Source organism: Saccopteryx leptura, chromosome 2 (assembly GCF_036850995.1).
Source record: "Saccopteryx leptura isolate mSacLep1 chromosome 2, mSacLep1_pri_phased_curated, whole genome shotgun sequence".
NCBI lineage: Eukaryota > Metazoa > Chordata > Mammalia > Chiroptera > Emballonuridae > Saccopteryx > Saccopteryx leptura.
The window spans coordinates 331,145,407-331,153,828 of record NC_089504.1 but is presented as its reverse complement, the minus strand read 5'-3'; positions in this window follow the sequence as shown (position 1 = coordinate 331,153,828).

Below are 8,422 nucleotides of genomic sequence, written 5' to 3'. Positions count from 1 at the left end.
TTGCTGCTTTTGTTTTACCTTTTTAAAATTAAGAAAAACTTGTATTACAGTATGAACTTATAAATATACATATACACACACATATACAGATTTCAGAACTTTCAAAAAGATATTTTTAAATCAAATACCTGTAAGTCATAAGAGTTGAGTAATTTATTTGTCCTCTCCCAAATATAATAAAAGAAAACTATAAAAGCATGTGAAGTTATAGGTCAAACTGAGGAAGCAGTTGAACACTTCTGTATGCCTCTAGCTTAGGGATGCATCATAGAAAAAAATCTATGCCCAGTTTTTACTAATAAACTATTTTCTAGTTAATGAAAATAAATGAATAAAGTTTAAGCTAAAAAGGATTTAAAAAGTGGCAAAAATTCAAATAATTATGATTTAAAAAGTGATTGATAAAGCTAAAAGCATGTATTAATAAGTTGGAAAATATGAAAGCAGTAAAATCAATAAAAATAATTTGAGTTTTTGTTGTCAAAAGAGCAACAAAACAGACAAGACTGGCCAATCTCTTTTTTTTTTTCTTTTTAGCGAGTGAGTGAGAGAGACAGACAGAGACAAACAGGAAGGAAAAGAGATGAGAAGCAACAATTCTTTGTTGGGGCACCTTAGTTGTTCATTGATTGCTTTCTCATATGTGCCTTGATCAGGAGGCTCCAGCAGAGCCAGTCACTCTGCTCAAGCCAGCGACCTTGAGTTTCAAGCCAGCAACCTTGGGCTTCAAGCCAGCAACCTTTGGACTCAAGCCAGCAACACCGCACTCAAGCTGGTGAGCCCATGCTCAAGCCTGATGAGCTCTTGGTCAAGTCAGCAACCTTGGGGTTTTGAACCTGGGTCCTTGGCATGCCAGGCCAATGTTCTATGCACTACGCCACCGCTTGGCCAGACCAACCTATTTTTTTTAAAGATAAAAGTAAATATGAGCATTAGGAATAAGAAAAAGGTTATAGCCACAAAGTAAAAATTTTAAACCTTCATATATATAGCATGTAAATACAGACAACAGTGTGGTGATAGGCAGAGGGAAAGGAGGGTGGGGTCAGAGAGGAGAAAATAGGGATGGAAAGAGACTTTGCTGGGCAATGGGCACGTGATGCTGTGAGCAGATGATGTTTTATTGAGTTGCACACTTGAACCTGTACTCAATAAATTCAATTTAAAAATAAATAAATATGCAAAAGAAAATAATCTACCTAAAACTTCTCAAATAAATTTGAAAACCTGGATGAGATATTCTCTAAGCAAAGACAAATGAAAAAATATTGGCTCAACAATATATATGGTATCTATATAGATCACTAAAATAAATAAAATAGAAAAAATTATATGACTTAATCTTTAAATCAACAAATATGAAATAAACTGAAAAAAATATAAATTACCTCTAGTGAAAGTTCTTAGGCCAACAATAAGCATATAAAATATGCTCTATAGTATTACTTATCAGGGAAATGCAAATTAAAATCTTAGGATTTAATTAGAATGGCTAAAATGAAACACTGACAATATCAAATGTTAGCAAGGATCTGCGATGCGGCAATTAACACTCTCATACATCACTAGTAAGAATGTAAAATAGTAAAACCACTTTGCAAACTGCTTGCAGTTTCTTAAAGTTTAACATTTACCAGCAGAAATTTCATTCTTGAAATACCCAAAATTAATAAAGACAAATGTCTCCAAAATGGTGTGTAATAGAATTTTCCACAGAATCTTAGTTGTAGCAGCTAACATTAAAAAACCCAAGTGTCCATCAGCAGGAGAATGGATAAGCAAATTATGGCATATTCATTTCAATGGCATACTATATAGCAATGAAAAAGAATGGATTATAATGATTCAGACAACAACATGGATAAATCTCAAGAACACATATGTTGAGTAAAAAAATTCATATTCAAAACAGTGTTGTATGATTTCATTTATATAAAATTCATGAACTGGCAAATTTAATAATTTATGGTGATAGAAACCAGAATAGTGGTTCCCTCCAGACCTAGGTGGGCATTGACTAGGAGAGGGCACGATGGAAATTTCTGTGGTGATATATGTATGTGTTCTACATCTTGACCTGTGCAGTGGGTACGTAGGTGTAAAATCCAGTGAGCTGCACACTTAAGATCTGTATGCTTTATGTAAGTTATGTTCCAATTTTTAAAAATCCTTGAGCCAGGAAGCTTTCTAGATTTTTCAAACTTTCAAGGGACAAATAATCCCCAGGCTCTACATAAGGCATTCTACAACCTAAAATGAAATAGAAGCTACCTCATTTGCTGAAGAAGAGAAAAAAAGACATAAAGCAAAAATTAGAAACTAATTCCACCTATGGAAATAGATATAAAAATCAAGTGTAAAACACTAATAATTCTAGATTTTCATATTTGAAACCACACTAATATGTCCAATAAAAAATGTAAGATTAACTCATCCAAGGCAAGAGGCATTTAAAAAATGTCAGTACCAATTCCTGATCAAACCTTAAAATAAAGAATTATATCCTTAACATGTCAGGATTGGCCAAACCTGGGGCTGCATCCTCTCTTGAATGAGGACATGCTTTTATTCTCTAGTTTGCCATGAAATGGAAATTGTAGGACTCTTAAAGGATTTGCTCCTTTTAAAGGATTTTGCTCTCCCTTCACTCCGGACTAACTATAATGCCAGTCATTACCTACACTGCTCCCAGCAAGAATTTTTCAACTGTTCCAACAGCTTCAGAGCCTCAGAGCTCAGCGGTGTGTTGCTTATGCTGAATCTGCCATCGAGTCCAGATAACAATACAAGGTGACTATTGCCATTGGAACAGATTGCTCTCTGACCTACAGCAGCTTCACTCATGCAAGACCCTGTGGACATCCAAACATCTTCTCCTTTAACTTTGTTCAGGACACTGATGTAACAAATCGGCAAGAAAGTCTTATTATTTTTTTATTTTTTCTATTTAATTAATTGTGTTTACATAGATTCTACGGTCATCCGAATGCATTCCCCCTCCCCAACATTTCCCTCAAAATCTCCTTTACCTCTCTCCCTACAGTGCCCTTCCCCCATCCCTTCAGGTTTATCTCATCCTATCATCCCCTTTCCCTCTGTCCTCTTTTCCTCTGGTCCCTTTGATACCTCCTCTGTCCCGATTCCGTTCCTCAGTTCACATTGTTCATTGGATTCCTCAAATGAGTGAGGTCATATGATATTTTTCTTTCTCTGCCTGGCTTATTTCACTTAACATAATAGTTTCCAGGTCCATCCATGTTGTTGCAAAAGGTAATATTTCCTTCTTTTTCATGGCCCCATAGTATTCCATTGTATATATGTACCACCGCTTTTTAATCCACTTGTCCACTAACAACACTTGGGCTGTTTCCAGATCTTCACTATTGTGAACAATGCTGCGACAAACATGGGGGTGCTTTTGTTTTTTTCAGTCGGTGATATGGTGTTCTTGGGATATATTCCTAAAAGTGGGATGGCTGGGTCAAAAGGCAGATCCATTTTTAATTTTTTGAGGAATCTCCATACTGTTTTCCACAGTGGCTGTACCAGTCTGCATTCCCATCAGCAGTGCAGGAGGGTTCCCCTTTCTCCACACCCTCTCCAGCACCTATCTTGTGTTGTTTTGTTAATGAGCACCATTCTGACTGGTGTGAGGCGGTATCTCATTGTGGTTTTAATTTGCATTTCTCTAGTGATTAGTGATGTTGAACATTTTTTTTATCTCTTGGCCATCTGTATGTCCTCTTTAAAGAAGTGTCTATTCATTTCTTTTGCCAATTTTTTTTATTGGATTGTCTTCCTGGTGTTGAGTTTTACAAGTTCTTTATAAATTTTGGTTATTAACTCCTTATCAGACATATTGTTGAATATGTGGTTTGTCCCATTGTGTGGTTTGTCTTTTTATTCTGTTCATATTGTCTTTAGCTGTACAAAAGTTTTTTAGTTTGATATAGTCCCATTTGTTTATCCTGTCTTTTATTTCACTTCCCCGTGGAGATAAATCAGCAAATATTTATATATTGCTACAAGAGATGCCAGTGAGCTTACTGCCTATGTTTTCTTCTAAGATGCTTATGGTTTTATGGCTTACATTTAAGTCTTTTATCCATTTTGAGTTTATTTTTGTGAATGGTGTAAGTTGGTGGTCTAGTTTCATTTTTTTGCAGGTAGCTGTCCAATTTTCCCAACATCATTTGTTAATGAGACTGTCTTTACTCCATTATATGCTCTTACTTCCTTTGTCAAATATCAATTGTCTATAAAGGTGTGGGTTTATTTCTGGGTTCTCTGTTATGTTCCATTGATCTATATGCCTGTTCTTATGCCAGTATCAAGCTGTTTTGAGTACAATGGCCTTGTAGTATAACTTGATATCAGGAAGTGTGATACCTCCCGCTTTATTCTTCCTTTTCAAGATTGCTGAGGCTATTCATATTCTTTTTTGGTTCCATATAAATTTTTGGAATATGTGTTCTATATCTTTGACGTATGTCATTAATATTTGAATTGGTACTGCATTGAATTTATAAATTGCTTTGGGTAATATAGACATTTTAATGATGTTTATTCCTCCTAACCATGAACACAGTATATGCTTCCACTTGTTTGTATCTTCCTTGATTTCTTTTATTAATGTTTTATAATTTTCCGAGTACAAGTCTTTTACCTCCTTGGTTAAATTTACTCCTAGGTACTTTATTTTTTTTGTTGCAATAGTGAAGAGGATTGTTTCCTTAATTTCTCTTTCTGACAGTTCATTGTTGTTGTATAAAAATGCTTCTGATTTCTGTGTATTAATTTTATACCCTGCCACTTTGCTGAATTCATTTATTAGGTCTAGTAGTTTTTTGACTGAAACTTTAGGGTTTTCTATATACAGTATCATATCATCTGCAAATATTGATAATTTTACTTCTTCTTTTCCAATTTGGATGCCTTTTATTTCTTCTAGTTGTCTGATTGCTTTAGAAAGGACTTCCAGTACTACAGTGTGTCCATAAAGTCATGGTGCACTTTTGACCAGTCACAGGAAAGCAACAAAAGATGATAAAAATGTGAAATCTGCACCAAATAAAATGAAAGCCCTCCCAGTTTCTGTAGGATGATGTGGCAGCATGTGCGCATGTGCAGATGATGAGATAACACTGTGTATACAGTGGAGCAGCCCACAGCCATGCCAGTTGAGATGTGGACGGTACAGAGGAAAGTTCAGTGTGTTCTGTGGCTCGCTAAATTCAAATCTGCGACCAAAGGGCAACGTGAATATCGGCACGTTTATAACGAAGCACCACCACATAGGAATAACATTACTCAGTGGGATAAGCAGTTGAAGGAAACTGGCAGTTTGGTGGAGAAACCTCGTTCTGGTAGGCCAGTGACGAGTCTGTAAAGGCTATACGGGATAGCTACCTAAGGAGTCCTAAAAAATCTGTGCATGAGCCCACATCAAACTGCACTGAATAGGTATGAAACTGGGAGAGTTTTTCTTTTATTTGGTGCAGATTTCACATTTCTATCCTCTTTTGTTGGTTTCCTGTGACCGGTCAAAAGTGCACCATGACTTTACGGACACACTGTATGTTGAATAAGAGTGGTGAAAGGGGGCACCCCTGCCTTGTTCCTGATCTTAAGGGGATTGCTTTTAATTTTTGCCCATTGAATGATGTTGGCAGTGGGTTTGTCATAGATGGCCTTTATCATGTTGAGGTATGTTCCCTGTATTCCCAGTTTGCTGGAAGTTTTGATCATGAATGGGTGCTGGATTTTATCAAATGCTTTTTTTGCATCTATTGATATTATCATGTGGTTTTTCTCCTTTCTTTTGTTTATGTGATGAATCATATTGATTGATTTATAAATATTGTACCAGCCTTGCCTCTTCAGAATGAATTCCACTTGATCACAATGTATGATTTTTTTTCGTGTATTGCTGGATCCAGTTTGTTAATATTTTGTTAAGAATTTTAGCATCTAAGTTCATCAGGGATATTAGCCTATAATTTTCTTTCTTTGTGTTGTCTTTGCCTGGTTTTGAAATCAGAATTATGCTCACCTCATAAAAGGAGCTTGGAAATCTTCCTTCCTCTTGAATTTTTTGAAATAGCTTGAGAAGGATAGGAGTTAGTTCTTCTTTGAATATTTGGTAGAATTCCCCTGTGAAGCCATCCGGCCCAGGGCTTTTCTTTGTTGGAAGTTTTTTGATAACTGTTTCAATCTCATTTGGTGTAATCAGTCTGTTTAGGTTTTCTGATTCTTCCAGATTGATTTTTGGAAGATTGTATGTTTCAAGGGATTTGTCCATTTCATCTAGGTTGTCTAGTTTTTTGGCATACAGTTCTTCATAGTATTTTCTTACAATATTTTGTATTTCTGTTGTGTCAGTTATTTCTCCTCTCTCATTTCTAATTTTATTTATTTGAGTCCTCTCTCTCTTTTTCATGGTGAGTCTAGTTAAAGGTTCATCGATCCTGTTTACCTTTTCAAAGAACCAGCTCTTGGTTTCATTGATCCTCTGTATTGTTTCTTTAGCCTCTATGTCATTTATTTCTGCTCTGACCTTTATTATTTCCTTCCTTCTACTACATTTGGGCTTTACTTGCTGTTCTTTTTCTAATTCTTTTAGATGCAGGGTTAAGTTGTTTATTTGAGCTTTTTCTAGCTTCTGAAAGTGTGCCTGTAGTGCTATGAACTTCCTTCTCAGTACTGCTTTCGCTGTGTCCCATAAATTTTGAGTTGTTTTATGCTCATTGTCATTCGTTTTAAGGAATTTTTTTATTTCTTCTTTGATCTCATTCTTAATCCATTCATTATTTAACAACTTGCTATTTAGTTTCCATGTGTTTGAGAATTTTTGAGCTTTTCTGTTGTGGTTCATTTCTAGTTTCATGCCGTTGTGATTGGAGAAAGTGCTTGATATGATTTCAGTCTTCTTAAATTTGTTGAGAGCACTTTTGTGCCCTAACATGTGGTCTATCCTAGAGAATGTACCATGAGCACTTGAAAAGAATGTATATTCTGCTGCTTTAGGGTGAAAGGTTCTGAAGATATCTATTAAATCGAGTTGATCTAGTGTTTCCAATAAGTCTGCTGTTTCTTTGTTAATTTTCTTTCTTGAGGATCTATCTAGTGATGTTAGTGGGGTATTGAAATCCCCTATTATAATATTGCTGTTGATCTTGCCCTTTAAGTCTATCAAAGTCTGCTTTATATATTTGGGTGCTCCTATATTAGGTGCATAAATATTTATAATAGTTATATCTTCTTGTTGGATTACTCCCTTTATCATTATGTAGTGGCCTTCTTTATCTCTTACTATATCCTTTGTTTTAAAGTCCAATTTGTCTGATATAAGTATTGCTACCCCAGCTTTTTTTTCATTTCCATTTGCATGAAATGTTTTTTTCCATCCTTTTACCTTCAATCTATGTGTATCTTTTGTTCTAAGGTGTGTCTCTTGTAGACAGCATATGTATGGGTCCTGTTTTCTTATCCATGCAGCTACCCTATGTCTTTTGATTGGATCATTTAATCCATTTACATTTAATGTTATTATTGATATGTAGTTGTTTATTGTCATTTTCTTCTTTAAAGGTGTATTCCTTTTTTGCTATATTCTTTTCCCACTTTGATCTGTTTACAACAGGCCCCTTAACATTTCCTGCAGCATTGGTTTGGTTGTAATGAACTCCTTGAGTTGTTTTTTGTCTGGGAAGCTTTTTATTTCTCCTTCGATTTTAAACGATAGCCTTGTTGGATCAAGTAGTCTTGGTTGTAGGTTCTTGTTCTGCATTACTTTGAATATTTCTTGCCATTCCCTTCTGGCCTCAAGTGTTTCTGTTGAGAAGTCGGATGTCATCCTTATGGGGGTTCCTTTGTAGGTGATAACTTTTTTTTCTCTTGCAGCTTTTAATATTTTCTCTTTATCACTTAGCTTTGGTATTTTAATTATGATGTGTCTTGGTGTAGGTTTCTTTGGGTTTCTCTTTAATGGAGTCCTCTGTGCTTCTTGGACTTGTGAGAGTTTCTCTTGCATTAATTTAGGGAAGTTTTCAGCTATGATATGATTGAACAAAGTCTCTATCCCTTGTTCTTTTTCTTCTTCTTCAGGAACCCCTATGATGCAGATGTTATTTCTCTTCATGTTGTCACAGAGCTCTCTAAGAGTTTCCTCTGACTTTTTGAGTCTCTTTTCTCTTTTCTTCTCTGCTTTCATACCTTCATTCCAGTTGTCCTCCAACTCGCTGATTCGATCCTCAGCTCTATCTATCCTGTTTTTAATTCCTTCCATTGTGGTCTTTATTTCTGATATTGTATTTGTCATCTCTGACTGATTCTTTTTTATACTTGCTATTTCTTTATTTAGGTGTTCATAATAACCATCCATTGTTGTTCTAAGATCCCTAAGCATCCTTACAATCATTAT